The following is a 17,565-nucleotide window of genomic DNA, read 5'->3' as shown; positions in this document are numbered from 1 at the left end:
AAGCTAATCAACTGTCTCACTTATCCAGAGGGCCTAGACCAGTTCCATGGGGGCTCCTCAGCTATTGGTTCACAGTTCATGAGTTTCTGCTACTTTGGCACTTTGTTCCTGTGTTTTTCCAAATCATGGTCTCGATATCTCTTGCTCATATCACACTTCCTCTCTCTCTTCGATTGGACTCCTGGAGCTCCACCTAGTACATGATGATCCACAATCTCTTAGCATTTAGAACAAAAACAAAGGGATATCTTCATGTCATGGAACTGCTTAGGCAGCATTTTGACTGCAGTAACAACTGGCAATGCTTAATTTAGAGAGGCATTAATTTGCTAAACAACACCTGGTCATGTGTGAGTCTAGTGATCAGTAATAGATGAAAGAATATTTAAATTTATCATAACACACAAATCACCATGTTAAATTACCTTCTCCTACAGCAGGGAAAATGATTCTTGGGAACAGATTTGTTATTACGGATGAGGATGAAGGGGCAAAATGTGGGGAAGCATGTGTCTAGGAATGTAAATATGTTGATTATCAACAGACTTGGATTGTCAAATGCCACAGTATAGATAACTAATATGAAGGACATTGAATAGGAGAGGACAAAGGTACAGACAAGGGTCAAGATGGTTTTTGTGGCTGTGTCTTCAGGAGAGACTCTGGGGGTGTGTTGTACACTGTGGATGTGCTGTAACTGACTCTTGTGCCTACAGAGGATGCTCACCATGAAGACACTGGCCCAGATCATGAGACCCAAACAGAGACCATCAGTGAAACAAAGCAATGACAGGTTTAGTAAAGTTACAGTATTGTCAAAAACAAATGCTTAGCAGTACCCTAACTTGATTTTCTTGGTGAAGTTTTTGCTAGTATCAGGTCCCATCACATCTATAGCTGTTTTGCTGTTTAGAAGCAGATGCACAAGCCAGCTGAGTGAGCAGGACCGAGCCATGTATTTGGAGACTCTGTGTTTAAGCTTCATCCAACTGGAGTTGCTGGGGCTGATTGTGATTGCTTGGAAGCTACTCAAGAGGCAGGTGCAGTGCAGGGAAATGGCCTGGGCCACTCGATTACTGTAGAGAGTGAGTTTACATAAAAGGTCACCCAGGAGATATTGCAAGCCCAGCTGTACCATTATGTGAGGAATTACCCTTGAGATAACGACCAGGGAATTGGCTAAAGTCAGATGCCTTAAAATCTGGTCTTTGGGCATCAGACTTTTTCCCGTGAATACAGACATGATATAAGGAAGAGGAACTGACCAATTGCCAAGAATTCCAACAGCTGTTTGTGAAAAGAAAAGAATCCCCACTGGCAAGTTCTCAGGAACCATATTCTTTTCACCTGAGGTAAATAAATTTAATCACATCAGTACAACCAGGAAGAAGACATTTAAATGTGTATTAATTTTTAGGAGCTCAAATTGTTTTATTGTCTCATCAGGCCAATTGTCTGTCTTAGCTCAAGTTACCCAATAAATAGGATACAATGCCATGATCAAACATATTGTGGGTTATCAAATGTGGGAGTAAAAAAAAGATGGAAATTGAACTCACAGTTTTCATAATTCCTCTAATGCTTTATAGTCTTCACAGTTCCACTAATGCTCTTTTTTTTCTGCATTAATATCCAATATATACTTCTAACATCCTGAAAGAATTGAGTGTATTAATGTCAACATTAGACTTCATTGCTTCCTGTAATGCATCTCTAACAGACAAAAGTGAAAATTTCACACTATTCCCAGAGACACAGGAACAGGTGAGAAGAAGAGTGAAAAGGGTAAATACACGTCAACACACAGGCTGAGAGAAACCAGAAAAAAATGGTAAGAAATTCTGAAAATTTGAATCTGGTGAAAATTATTACTAGCATTGTTTTATTTTTAAAAATACAACCATTTATGTTCATATTTCCCTAATTTAAAAGAGAGAGAAAAGGTTTTCTTCCTATGGGTCTCTGATTGTATTTTCAAAACACAAAGAATATGAAGTTTATAAGTAATTTGAGAACACCCAACTAGAAAACATTAACCATCCCTCCATAGGCAGAGTTATTAGCATGACTCTGTTGCATATATTAAAATTTCAGTGCCTCAGCAATGTGAAGAAACAACATTAAATGTTATCAAGACAGATCTAACAGTCAGTTAAACAGACAGTCAGAAATTGTCCTACAAATGTTAGGGTTCAAAACTATCAACGCTTGCACAACACACTAGCATGAAATTAGACAGGGAGAAGGGATAAGACAAAATACATTCGTTCACAAGGTAAATACGGTCTGGCTATTAAACAGTGTTGGAAAATCAGGCAATGTATGAAATACAGTGTTCAAACAAGACAGCTCCAATGAGTCAGATTTTGTGATACACGCCATATTTGGGCTCAGTCATTTCATCAGTCTATAATGAATAATAAGCAGTTCATGCAAAATAATAGGAAGTGGAAGATGTAAAGAGATAATGGAACATCCAGAAAAGGAAGACTTTGTCAGTAGACAGATAGCTCAATATGAAATTTCTTCAACAATATGGAAGAAAAGCAATACAAGGTCCAAACAAGAAAATGACTGCTAGTCATCTCTCTGTTGTAATTCCAAGGAGAATTCTCCATAAATTAATTTGAAAAAGCCAGAAAAGTACCTTTCAGCCTGGGAATCAAGGGAGTTGGAGAAGCTGTGTCTGCAATCACAGAGAATTCACATACAGAGGGAAGCACTCAGAAGAAAAAGTTCCCAGAATGCCCCCCTGCCCTGCTCCCTTTGCACTGTTCTTTGCTTGAGTCTGGCCCTGTCCAGCCCATGATGCTCTTTGTGTGATTCTGGAAGTCAAAGGACTCTCCATTACCTTTTCACTTGAACCCTGGACTCATGTCCTAAATGTCTCCTGAGTTTCTGACTGCATCAGGAACAGTCAAAAACACACCACTCAACAGTTAGCTTTCCTCTTCGGGTTTTCAATCAAGAAAATCTTCAAAGTTCTAATCATGAGATGCTGAGGATAATAGTAACTGTTTATTCTGTACATCCTTTAAACTAGTGCAGAAAGGTATGTATTGTCCCAAACTTTTGTAAAACTAACTGAAAGAATCCTCTGTTGAAACACAGGAATTCTGATAGAGTCTGCAAAAAGAAGGAAGAGCCAGTCACACTGTGTGTGCAATGATGCTCAATATGAACACTGTCCATTTAGTCACAGAAAAGCTGTGGTTTAAAGTACCTATTTCTTTAAGAAAATAAATCATCTTTTCATTACTTAAAAGATTTTAGGAAGTCATTAATGGCTTACACATCTGTGATTTTAAGATTGGTAACATTGGGGGCTGGAGAGATGGGTTAGTAGTTAAGACCACTTGCTATTCTTTCAAAGAACCTGGGTTCTGTTTGCAGCACCCACACAGAGTGCCTCACCACTGCCTGCAACTCTGGCTCCAGGAAGAATCTGATACCTCTGGGCTCTACTGGCTCCTGCACACATGTATGAACATACCCACAAACAGATAGAAACACAAATACCTGTAATCTAAAATAATCAAAGTAAATCTTAAAAGGAACATTTCTCTGAAAGGAGAGAAGAACAAGAGCAAAATTCAACCCTTAAAATGGGCTGAATAAATGATGTAACAGGTACGAACATTTGCTGCAAATTTTAGGACCTAAGATAAGATCACACTGCCTACAAGATATTGCTGAGTGTTGTTGGCCATCAGCTTAGAAAAAAAACACACAAGCTCCAGATTCAGCCAGAGATCTTGTTAAAATAAATAATGCACAGAGGAATATGGAAGGATATCCAACCACTCCTCTGGCAGCCATACACATGTACTACATTCTCCATCATCTACCTATCTATCTCCATGTATCTATCTCTCTATATGTATCTATCTACCTACCTATCTATCAACTGTCTGTCTGTCTGTCTATGTATCTATCTACCTGTTTATTATCTATCATCTATCTATCTATCTCTATCTGTCTGTCTATCTGGATATTTTCATTTGCATGTATATTCATATTACATACAGAAATGAGTGGTGTCAATGAATTACAAGATAGGAAGGGACCCTTTGGAGCTTGTGGAAGGCACAGAGAGGGAGAGACAGGAGACTGTCCAACCTTTGCCGGCAGGAAATAGCTTCCATTTCATGTGAAATCCTTTTCATCAGCTTACTTCAATACTTAGCAATAGTAATTTCCCCTTATTCCCCCTACTCATAGATTCTCCAGTCACCTGTGACTTGCTATAAAGAGAAAATGTACTTACAGTGTGTTCTGTGAAACACAGAAGTTATTGTAGTGAGTGTTGTACTGGGCGATTGAGTCTGTTTTGTTGAGATGAAACTCTGATCCCTCACTTACAGGCTTATAATTCCCTGGTCTTTTCCCTCACAGGACCTGTGATTTTCAACTCTAGATCCATAACAACATCTACCTGGGGAATTAAGAATACCTTTTCAACAGCCTTGCTCCACTTACCTGTAAATGAAAAAGTCCAGATTAAGACAGCAAATCCACAGAAGCAATTATAAAGAGTTGGGAAGAAAACTTTTCTATGAGTCTTTAGAATACATTGGGTGTCACAAGGAGGGCCACACAAGTTTCACGCCTAGGGCGGGGGAGAGGGCACAAGGGAAATACGTGGCTCTGTCTGGATTTGAGCAGACCTGGCAGCTTTAACTCACCACCTAATGTCTTAGGTGATGTCAGAAGTTAATAACCAGCACCAAGGGGCCTTGAAATTGGAGATTTCAGGAAACTTTTACATCTCACTTCTTTGAAGCTGCATTTTCTAAGAGCTTATTGTTTGATTGCTGTGCAGCTGGAGTCCATTCGTTTTCATGTCTGAGGAAACTCTAGTGTATGTGTTTACAGTTATGTATTTGAACAGTTGATGTGTGGATTCCAGTTTTGAGGTTGCATAAATGAGGATTCTCTGAACTTCCTAGCAAAGGGATTCTATTTGCAATGTGCATGTATTTTGATGGCATATATTTACGAAAGAATCATCAGTTTGAGGGGGTCTATGTTTATTTTAAACTACTTTTATGATATATATATATATGTAAGTTTTTATACATACATACATACACACACACACACACACACACACACACACACACACAAACACAAACACACAGTGTAGCCTGGTCATACCTATCCCCAATTCTTTTCCAATATATTCTCCAGAATATCTCACTCTCAACTTCACAGCCTTTCTACTTTTGTTTCTCTTTTTTCATGTGACCCACCAAGGCCAATTAGTACTTCCGATAGCTCATGGGTGTGGGTAATCACTGTTGTTTGGACAACTTAGTTCTCAAACACCCAAGGAAAATTCACTCTCCTGCTCTTAGAACTGATCACTTGCCAATGGTGCCATATATAGGAGTGGGGCCTTAGTAACCCTTCCTCCATCCATGCTGGAATCTTCACTGGCTGAACATTGTGTAGATCTCATGCCCGTAACCAGAGTGGCTGTGAGTTCATATGGGAAACAGGCATGTCTTATATGGAGGACAGAATTCATAGCTCTCCTCTGTATCTTCTAGGTTGTAATTTTCTTTCTGTTTCTTCTTATATGCTGTGTCCCCTGCACCTGGAGTAATGGATGTCTATGGCTGAGTACTCATAATCACATTCTCAGCACTTGACTAGTTATGAGTACATGCATTAACCACTACAAAAAAGAAGCTTCTCTGATGAAGGTTTAGTGCAACACAAATCTATGAGTACAAACATAAATATTTAAAAGGCAGCAGTTGGACAATATGACTACTTAACAAAACAGCTGTTGTAGGTTGCCCTACAGGGTCTATGATCTCCCAAGATTTGGAGATTTGACCAGGTTTGCAGGAATAGGCATGATTTCCTCTTGAGACATTGGCCCTAGATAAAATCAGAAAGCAACTGGTTATCTGAGTAACAACCATGGCACTAATGTACCATTTGCACATCTTGCTTGGGTAGGTCATTATTGTAGCATGCAGGGTCCAGTGCTGAATAAGACCATTAATGTCTCTTCTCTCCCACATGCTGATGTAGCACCTCCAGGATTATGCCACCTAGCCAACAGAAAAAGAGTTTTCTGGTCAGTTCAAGACTGATTTTTCTATGTTTTTCAACTAACCTATATGGTGTACTCAGCAGGAGAAGCTTACCATCCAGTTCAAGTAAGCAACCAAGAACAACAGCCATATCTCAATGGTTTGGGAGTCTCAGGAGTGTAGCACACTTTCTTGTTGGACTATCTTTGTACCCCCAGCCCACAAATAATGACCCAGAGATTTATTATTAATTATGAAGCTTGCCCTTAGCTTATGCTTTTTCACAACCAGCTCTTTTTACTTAATTAACCCATGTATTTTCTAATCTACATTTTGCCATGTGGCTCTGTTAGCCCCTCTTAGTTGTCACATCTGACTTGTTCTGAGTCTGCTGGCAAAATCCCAGTTTCCTGCTTCCTCTGCCTGGAAGTCCTGCCTACTCTCTACAGTCTAGCTATTGTCCATTTAGCTCTATATTAAACCAATCAGAGCAACACATCTTTATGCAGTGTACCAATATTCTGCAACACAGGAGTCTCTCCAAATAATAAATAAGGGAATATATATCTCATCTAGAAACAGGATTTTTGTTTGAAAACCTATGGCTTCTGGTAAATCATGCTGAAAATCTCTGTTAAAATTCCTTTTTAAATTGTATTTTCCAATCAGATTATACACTGGTAAATTACTACATGAGTTTCCCAAACATCATTAGTTTTGGTTGAATCACACCTCTCCCAAATAGCTCCCCTTCCTCTTCTACCACGTCACTGGCACAAATTATTTAGAAGTACAACTTTACAACATTGGGTTTAGGGTTCACCTAGGCTACTATTTCCAGGAGTTACTACTTGCGATCTATTCTATTCAGTTTAGTTTCTCAACATGAGTTGATCTTCAGCCCATCTCAGCACATCCCTCAAACCCCAAATGCTCTATTTCCCAGCACCAACCCTTCATATAAACCCCGAATCTACTGATAAGACTCTCACCAACCTTTTGCACTTAGAGGAATACAATAAAATACTCACTTCAAGATTAAAAAAGACAGCCAGGGAACTCTGACTGAACATTCAGGAAAGGTTAGTCCATCTGATATATTTTCTTAGGGTCACCATTACTTCACCAAAAAGTAATCAAAAATTTTCAAATTATGTATAATTTGTACATATATGTGTTAAATGCTGGGCACTGCCTAACACTGCACACATTTCACAGACAATTTTGAGTGGTGAATGCTGTCACAGGATAGATTATCAATGGGTTTTTAAAACCAGGAGCCAGTTCTATAAAGATACTGTTTTCAAATAACTGAAATTCCTAGATACTTTGCAGTGTCTCCTACTTTCATGTAAGTCATTCAGTTGAAGGACTAAGACTACAGTCAAGGCAGTTCCTGTTGTGAAATTCATATAAAACATTCTGGTTGATCAGGTCTAAGGAGAAAGAGCCATGGTTGATGAAGGAATACGTGAATATATTAGAGAAAATAAGCTACTAGAGCATGTGACAATAGTTTGAAATTTTACATTTTCTACAATGAAGAAAGTACAGCCTGGAGGCAGAATTTTATTTCTGAGGAGAACGAAAGGACTGGATGTGGGGAAACATGTTTGTAGGATTGCAAGTATATTTAGAACTGACAGACTTGGATTATCAAAGAACACCATATAAAGAATCAGGATGGAGTAGCAGGTTACAAGGGTCCACACAAAGATCAGAATGGATTGAATGTCTCTGGATACAGGGGAGACTCTAGGGCAGTCCTGGGCACTGTGAATATGCTGTCTCTTCTCTCTTGTGCCCGTGGAGGATGCACCCCATGGTGACACTAGTACAGACCATGAGACCCAAATACAGACCATCACTGAAGCAGAACAGAAACAAATACTGTGAAGCTGTAATGGTTCCAGAAACAAACGCAGCACAGTATCCAAAACTGAATCTGTTGGTGCCATTCCTGCTCTATGAGGATCTGTTACTCTCACAGCAGTTGTGATGTTGAGGATCAGATGTACAAACCAGCTAAATGAGCATGAGGAACCAATGTACTTGATGGCTCTGTGTTTAAGCTTCATCCATCTCGTGCTGCTGGGGCTGGTTGTGATTGCCTGAAAGCAGCTGAGGAGACACGTTCATGGTGCACAGGGAAACACCTTGTGGTACTAGACTAAAGTACACAACAAGTTTACATGTAAAGTCACCCAGGAAAGATTTCAAACCAAATTCTGACACTATTTTGTGGAGTCCTTCTTGAAATAATAACCAAAAAGTTATCAAATATTAGGTGTTTTATAATCAGGTTCTTCAGCATCATACTCTTTTCAGTAAATATCAAAATGAAATAATGAAGCAGAATTGACCAGTTGCCCAGGATTCCTATGGCTGTCTGGGAGAAGAGGATCCCCACTGCTACATTCACAGGAGTCATTCTTTCTCTACTGAGAAAAAGAAAAGGGTATGGATAAATTACTGATATTAATGGATCAAGGCGAGGGAACTCGATACCTTATGTTAAGGAATATTTTCTGTTGAGATAAACAATATGAATTTTAAACACTGAAGTCTTGAAACCATCCTACATTCTCAACTTTGGAAACTTCTATTCATCATTGAAAAGCTTTTCCTTGTGTGGGCCAAACATTACTCTTTGTGGTGGCATTGCTTTTTCATTTCGTAATCTTTTAAATATTATTTAAATTTATTTATGTGTATGTTGCAGGCATGTGTGTATGTAACCACGTTTTGAGTTCCTACAGAGATCGGAACTGCCAGGCATTACAGGCCATTGTGAGCCATCTGACACAGATGTTGTGAACCAATAGAAGTCTTCTGCAAAACCAGCAAGAGTTAGATACTGTGGAGCCATCCCTTCAGTCCACTAGCACCTGGTTTCTTCCTATCCACATGATATCTCTTTCATTGAATCTCTTTCATTGCTCTCCCACTCTTTGCTTGCAAATTTCATAATGTCACTTTTTTTCACTGCTGATTAGTACTCCATTGTGTATATGTACCACAGGGCTATGGGGAAGCCCTCACTGATGAAGGGTGAAAACTTTCCATTGCTTTTGGGTCACCCTTCATCCTAAGAGTAAAGTCTTTACCTGCTCTGTAAGTTAGCCCAATAAACCAATTGTTTCCCCACTGGGAACTTGGGTGAAATTGAACTCTGGTTTGTCTTTGGGACCATAGAATGAGGGGAAGGGATGATGGCTAGTTCCCTAAACCTCATGGGAAAATTCTTTGGACAATACTGAAAAGTATATTCCAAAGAGAGACAGGGAGAGTGAGTTGGAGAGGGAGAGAGAGGGAGGTTTGTGCTGGAAGGTAATTTGAGTTATTCAGGTTAAGTGAAGGAAAGGGGAAAGACATAAGGAAACATAAATCATTCTAAGGCACTGCTATTAGCCAAATAAATTATCTGTGGAAATAATATCATAGTTAACACATATACCACATTTAGGAATTGTCAAATTTTATCATGCTTATGTGAGTGCATGTGTATGTTCATGTATGTACAGTTTTTGTACCTGTGTGTGAACATGAATGTAGAATGCAGAGCAAACACCAGCTGTTGTCCTTTGGGTTTCTTTGAAAAAAATATCTCTACTGGTGGCCTGAAACTCTTCAGGTAGAATAGACTGAAGTTACAGGTGTGTGCCATCTCTCTCTCTCTCTCTCTCTCTCTCTCTCTCTCTCTCTCTCTCTCTCTCTCTGTGTGTGTGTGTGTGTGTGTGTGTGTGTGTGTGTGTGTGTGTGTTTAATGTGTGTTCCAGGGATTCAACTCAGTTCCCTTGGCTGCAAATGCAAACACTTCACTGACCCAGTTACTTCACCAATCCTTCTTTCTTCATTTATTTACTTATTGGATTTATTTATGTTATTTAATATGTGTGAGTATTTTGCTTACATGTATGTCTGTGCACCACATATGCGCCTAAGAAACTAGAAGAGGGAATTGGGTCCCTTGGAGCTGGAGTTTCAAATGGTTCTGAGCTGCCATGTCAGTGCTGGGAACTAATTTTGGGTCTTCTGCAAAAGCAGCAAGTACCCTCATAGCTGAGTAATCTCTCCAGCTCCCTTCCCAATTTAAAATTATTATTTGATAAACTTTAATCTTATATAAATTTAGTAATGTCATAAATCTGTTTTTTTAAATCAGCAAGAATATATAATTTTACCATAAAATTAAAAGCTTTATCACTTGGTCTTTCAAAAAGTCACAATAATGAATACATTACAAGAAGGTGATGAAATAGAATTTGTAACATATATACATATGATCTATGTATTTAAAGAATCAGCAATATCTGTTAACTCTCTGATGGTGTCTTATTTCTTTGGCAACTTAGCAGTCACATTCATTACTGAAAAACAGAGTTTAAGAAATTTCCGGGTATAGGCTCCCACCCCCAATCAAACAGTTGGCTACAACTGAGACTTAGTGCCAAAGAAAAAGTGGTTTTCTCCAATGGCATCTCATTGGTATATTAACCATGCTTAAGGATAAGTCTATGCCCTGGAGTAGTTGGCACCACAAAATGAACTCTGTAGTATTTTTGTACTTGTTTTGTTCCATTTGCTTTGTTTGGGCATTTTGTTTGTCTTATTGGTTTTTTGCTTGTATATCTGATTTCTTGTTTTGTGGGTTTTGGGTTGTTTTCTTGTTTTTGTTTTGTTTTACTTGTTTGTTGGTTTTAAATGGAGACAAGAGAGAGAAGAACATAAAGTTGGGTGAGTAGGTAGTTGGGGAAGACCTAGGAGGAATTGGTTGAGGGAAAACATGATCAAAATATATTCTATGAGAAAAAAATCTTGTCAATTAAAACATATATTCTCTAGATGTGGTGATGCACACCTGTAATTTCTCCACTCAGGAGATGGAGCCAGGAGGATCTGAAATTCAAGTCAATCTCAGCTATCAAAGAGAGACCAAGGTCAGTCTGTGGGATGCAGAAGAACCTCTTTCCAAAAAAAAAAAAGATTTTTCCCCCATTAAAAGCATCTGTGCATGTGGTTGTGTTTAGAAATGTTTAGAGCCACAGATGTGGATGAATCATCTATATAACGTACTCTCCATTTTAAACTCAGAAGAACATCACAAAAAATGGATAGAAAGAATGCAATCAGAGCTGTAGACTGGGGGAGCTTGGGAACACCAAGTTCTGGGACGACATGGCTGTATCATACACCAACTCATAGTAGCTGTAGTTACCTACACAGGACCTGCACAAGATCAAGCCAGTCAAAATTCCAGCATGGATATAAGAAAGGACCCATGAGATACCCATCCTTGCCAGAGGAGCTACATGACAAGTGTGACATGGAGCAAAACTGGGCTATAATAACTTATTAGCAGTGAAAAGAAACTGTACATCACTGAGAAGGATATTATGAACTATATATAAGTCTTGAGGAAACTTTGATGGAACAAAGAGGGTTGGTAAAATTTCCCAGCAGGAGGTGGAAGAGGAAGTGAGTAAGGGGAGCCAGAAGAAGATGAAGATGAGGAAGAGAAGAAGTAGGGGAAGGAAGACAGAATGACTCTATAGAGTCAGGGAGGTGCATGTAATAGGACACAGTTTTTATTTCATTCATTATGCATTATTAAATATCTGGTTTAGTCATCTCTCAAGGTGTCAATGGGTTATATGAAGGCGTGAAGATATTAAGAGCACCCTGAAATCTTATTAAAGCTGCATCTATTTTTAAACATTTTAAAAATGAAAAGGTACTTCTGTTCTGTGTTGTTCCCAGTCTGTGTGGGTGTGACAAGGCATTTGACCATGTTACTGGCATTTTGTTTTCAATCTGTAAAGTGATGTTAACTATGTAATTGTTGTCTAGGAATTCTGTTTTTTTCAACTGTACATATTTATAGTTTGGAAAGAGGACAAGATGCTGCTCCTTGAGTTGAGGCTATGGGGGAAGATGTCTTTTGGTCTATGGGCTCAGAGCATCCACTGTGAACCTGGACCTGTTTATAATGTGGGGAATGTTGATGTAGCATTGAGCTACTCACTTTATATATAATGAAGTGGGGTTTGGCTACCTGCTCAGGTGTTTCCATATTTCAAGAGTAGTTAGATATAGTCCCCATAGGAAGCTCAATATAAGAAAGGAAAAGAAAAAGGAATGAAGGTATCCTTGTTTTCTTTCTGTTGCTGTAGTAAAACACTGACTGTAGGCAGAAGTTTCTCTGTCTGGCCAGCAACTGCCAAATACCTGGCAGCCACTTCCCAAATAATTGACTCGGAGGCTTAAAACTGCTTATGAATGCTTGGCTGGTAGCTCAGGCTTATTACTGACTAGTTCTTACACTTAAATTAACCAATAATACTTAACAATGTTTAGCCATGTGGCTCTTTTCTCAGTCTGATATTCTCTTCTTGCATTCTCTGCATCTGACTGGTAACTCTGACTCCACCTTTCCTCTTTCCAGCCTTCTGCTAGTCTGATCACCCCACCTCCACTTCTGCCTGGCTACTGACCAATTGCATTTTATTAAACCAAGAGCAGTGAAAAATCTTTACAGTGTACAAGAGCATTATCCCACAACATTTCTCCCTTCTTCTTTCTTTTTCTTTTCATTATTATCATTATTTCATTATTATCATTTCTTTTATACAACTAAATGGAAAATATGTATATTTTGCTACCACCTGATGATTGTGATTGGGAGTTCTGTCTTTTTGAAGTCTGCACTAGAGCTCCTTTGTAAAACAATGTTGCAATGGAGACATTTCTCAGTTAATTTTGCAATAAGCTTCTACAGAGAATAAATATTCCTTTGACCAGCAGTTTCTCTTAACCCTAAAACCTCAGTAAACTGAAATACAGATTGAAATCCAAGTTGAGAAAAAATGTGTTGACTAATGTTGACTTCTAGTGAAGGCTAGAATGAATGAAAGATGTTTTTGGTAAGTGGCTCTACATGGAAAAGGAGTAAGGGTCTTATCTTGTTTAGATGCACAGGGAAAGCCCTGGCATACATTCTGTCCGGCAGCATACTCTCCTAGATTCCTAAGGGTGGGAGCCATGAGAGAGGAAGGACCAGGCTTGGAGCATGGAGCATGACACGGCCTGGCACTGAGTGGGAAGCACTCCCAAGGTGCCCTGGAACTGCAGCTTCAGAGGGTGTTTCCCTCTCTCTATGAATTCCCTCCCATTTATGGGACTCTCTGCACTGTGGCCAAGCAACACCCTAGCCTTTTCTAGCTTCATGAAGTGAACTTTTATGAAAATCATTTTGCAGTGGCTCTACTTTGAATGTCACCTCATTCCAGTTATGTCAAATACATTCCTCATGTTCAATTTCTATCCTTGACTTCCATCCCTTTTCTTCCATATTGTCAAAGACTTTTCATAGTGAATCGATTGTCTAAAAATGTTGTCCTTTGATTTCAGATTTTTAGTTTCTCTTTAAAGCATCTGTCCCCCATTGTTTTAGGCGAACTGCTTCCCAGACTATTTCTTGAGGGAAAACTGACTTAAGTTTTGTTGCTATAATGAGATTGTACTACTTATGCTTTTCCATGTTTGAACACCACACCTATAACCTTGCCATTTCATTTGCCAACATTGTGCCAAGGACTGATAATTTTTTTACCTCGGAACCATCGTTCACATTTGGTCTTTCTCCCTGTCTCACTTCTTGTTGGTATGCTCTGTTAGTCTGTCCTGACTTACAATATCTACTTGTTCATTATCTTCCTAACTCACAATAATGTTTAACCATAGACTGCCTAGTAAATGAGTGTGTGACTTTGTAGTCAATTTTCAGGAATGGGAAGAAAGTAGAAAAAGGAGCTATCAGGGGTGCCTTCCTATACTTGAAGCATCAGAGATCTCTTCTTCTACAAAAATCTTGTTTATGTGGATGTATACACGGCAAGATAATGAGATAATGTTCCTCAGTTAATTCAGAAGCTCCTGGATAGATCCACTATCTGCAAAGACATTCACATTGCACAGATGGATCCTCACATTCTTTCTCTCATCATACTTCTCTCTCCCCTTTTCTATGTTTCTATGTCATGCTATATAGCTGATTTCCCAAGAATAGAGATGCACAAAACTTGATAAAATTTTGAAACCTAACCTTCACATTATAACTATTGAGACTCTCAAACTGGCTGATTTGTCTTGTAACATCTCATGCAGTTTCTTCACATTGTAGAGAGGTACATTATAATGCAAACTAGATTGCACAGGAAACAACACTGTATGTGGGGGCTCTGCATTCAGATGGACACTTGAAGTTAGATTGCATGGTGTGGATTATAGTTAATGTTTCTCTAGTGAGTTCATCTGATTATTCCCATAAACTTCACATTATGTCTCTACTGAAAAAATAATTTAGCTGAGCATGTTGGTGCACTCCTTTAGTCCATTCAGTTTAGAGGTGGAGGCAGGCAGATTTCTGCAAGTTCCACGGCAGTCTGGTCTGCAGAGTGAGTATCAGGCCGGAAAGGACAACACAATGAGACACCGTCTCAAAATGGTAAATGAATGATGTGCACTAGCTCCTACAATTTTGTGGTTTCTTAGACCTTGTTTTAATAACTGTCCTGGTATTGTTTCTTGTACCCCTGTGGCTACTTCATGTCATTTTTCTTCAATGGGGATCATTCCTTCTAGGATCCTCTGAATAGCTGACTTAGTAATCACAATTTTTAAAAATGTAGTTTTACCAGGGAAAGTTTTATTTTTTCTTCAATTCTGTTGCATAGTTTTGCTGGCATAATAGTCTTATTCAGAAAATGCTTACCTTAGCCTATATCCTCAAGTGTACTACTCCCTATTCTTTCTTCTAGTAGCTCCAGAGTTTAGGCCCAACAATGTTTGACCTGTTTGGAATTTATCTGTGTACCAGTTCAGACGTAAGGATCAATTTCATTCTTCCATAAGTAGACATCCAGTTTCCCCAAAGCCATCTGTTAAAGATGCTTTCTTTTCTCCAGCATATGTTTTTGGGAACTTTGAAAAAAAATCAGATGGTTGTGTGTCATCTTATATAAGGGATCTCAGTGTATTTCACTGAATAACGTGTCTGTTTTTGTGCCAGCACCATACTGTTTTATCATTATCTCTGTGTAGTATAACTTGAAATCTGATGTGGTGATTCTTCAGGCAAAGTTTTTATTATTCAGAATTGTTCTTTTGGTTATTTTGAGTCTTTTGTGTTAACATATAAAGTTTTAAATTGTTTTTTCAACTTGTGTGAAGAATTATGTTGGACTTTTGATGGGGATTGTATGGAATCTGTATATTGTTTTTGGTGGGATAGTCATTTTTACAATATTAATCCTACCAATCCATGAGCACAGAAGGTCTTTAAGTCTTTCACTTCCTTAGTGATATTTATTCCCAGTTATTTTTGGAGCTATAATGAATGATATTGTTTTCTTTCTTGGTGTGTCTATTGTTTGTTGGGAGGTCATTGGTTTTCAGTGTTAAATTTGTATCTTGCTTCTTGTTCAATGTGTTTATCAGCTATAGGAGTTTGCTAGTAGATTGTCTTTAGGTCTTTTATGTATAGAATAATATCATCTGCAAATAAGATACTTTCCTATTTTATCCCCTTCATCTTCTTCACTTGTCTTCACTTAGCTCTAGTTAAGACTTCAAGCATCATGTTGAACAGGAGTGGGGACAGTGGCTATCCTTATCTTATTCTTTATTTTCTTGGACATACTTCAAGTTTTTCTTAGCATGAAAATGGCTTGCTGTATAGTGACTTTATTATGTTGATGTGCCTCCTATATTCCTAGATTTTCTAGGATTTTTATTTATGAAGAGGCAGATTTTGTCAAAGGCCTTTTCTGAGTCTGATGATCGTGTGGTTTTCTCCTTGAGTCTCTTTATGTAATGTATTATATTTCTTAGGTTTTGTGTGTTGAACCACCTCTGCATCTCTGAGAAAAAGCTGATTGAATAATGGTGATGATTTTCAAATAGCCTCTTGAATTCAATTCACAGCTATTTTATTGAGAATTTTTGTATCTATATTCATCAAGAAGATTGACCCGTAAGTCTATTTGGATGTTGGGTCTTTGTCTTGTTTTGGCATCAAGAAAATACTGGTTTTGTAAAAAGAATTTGGAAGTTGTCCTTCCATTTTTACTTATTGGAACAATCTGAGGAATATTGGTGCTAATTATTCTTTTTAGTTCTGGTAGACCCATGTGCTGGAATCCATTTGGCCCTTGCCTTTTTTTTATTTGGAAGAATTTTAAAAATTTTAGTTTAAATATAATTTCTTAATTACAATTATTTAATTAATTCCCCCTTCCATTTTCTCCTTTCAATCTCCCAAGTCTTCCCCTCTAGTCCCTTCCATGTTCTACCTTTAGTCTTTCTGAAATGTATGTTTTTTTCCTGTAATTATTGTTACACACGCATACTACATTGTAGCTAGAGTTTTCCTGCCTGGCCCACGGTCAGGGCAAATCTCTCTCACCCGCCAGTCCCACAGCCACTCAGACCCAACCAAGTAAACACAGAAACTTATATTGCTTACAAACTGTATGGCCATGGCAGGCTTCTTGCTAACTGTTCTTACAGCTTAAATTAATCCATTTCTATTCATCTATACCTTGCCATGTGGCTTGTGGCTTACCGGTACTTTACATCTTCCTTGTCCTGATGGCGGCTGGCAGTGTCTCCTTCACCCAGCTTCCTGTTCTCTCAATTCTCCTCTCTGTTAGTCCCGCCTATACTTCCTGCCTGGCCACTGACCAATCAGTGATTTATTTATTGACCAATCAACAACACATTTGACATACAGACCATCCCACAGCACTTCCCCTTTTCTTTTCTTAAAAAGGAAGGTTTTAAATGCCAACAAACAAGGAAAGGCAGGTTACAAATCAGAAAATTTAAGTAAAGTGGTTCAAAGTCCTTATAATTCAGTTCAAAAATCAGAATTATATGCTATTCTGTTGGTATTAATGGATTTTTCAGAACCTCTCAACATAGTAACTGACTCTCAGTATGCTTAAAGAGTAGTATTACATATTGAGACTGCAGAATTTATCCCTGATGCTTCAGAATTAACTTCATTATTTATTCAATTACAAGATACAATCAGGAAAAGGAGTCATCCTTTATATATAACTCACATTCGATCCCATACTGGTCTGCCAGGCCCTCTAGCACAAGGCAATGATGAGATTGATAAGTTATTAATAGGAAATGTGCTGGAGGCCTCAGAATGTCATAAAAACAACATGTCAATAGTAAAGGTTTAAAAAAGGATTTTTCCATAACCTGGCAACAAGCCAAAGAAATAGTAAAGAAACATCCTACTTGTTCCTTCTACAATCAAACGCCATTACCAGCAGGATGTAACCCAAAGGGTACTCAAAGGAATGAAATCTGGCAGATGGACGTGTTTCACTTTGCAGAATTTGGAAAACTGAAATATGTACACCACACTATCGATACTTATTCAGGATTTCAGTGGGCAACTGCTTTGAGTTCTGAAAAAGCTGATTCTGTAATCACTCATTTG

General features: G+C 38.4%; 1 pseudogene; it reads right to left on the bottom strand.

Moving 5' to 3' along the window:
* Nucleotides 1-421: 421 nt before the first annotated feature.
* On the bottom strand, nucleotides 422-1,372 carry LOC131894988 (vomeronasal type-1 receptor 4-like; annotated as a pseudogene).
* Between the last annotated feature and the right edge of the window lie 16,193 nt (nucleotides 1,373-17,565).

This window comes from Peromyscus eremicus, chromosome 1, assembly GCF_949786415.1.
Source record: "Peromyscus eremicus chromosome 1, PerEre_H2_v1, whole genome shotgun sequence".
NCBI classification, from domain to species: domain Eukaryota; kingdom Metazoa; phylum Chordata; class Mammalia; order Rodentia; family Cricetidae; genus Peromyscus; species Peromyscus eremicus.
This window is presented reverse-complemented; position numbering and strand designations above follow the sequence as displayed.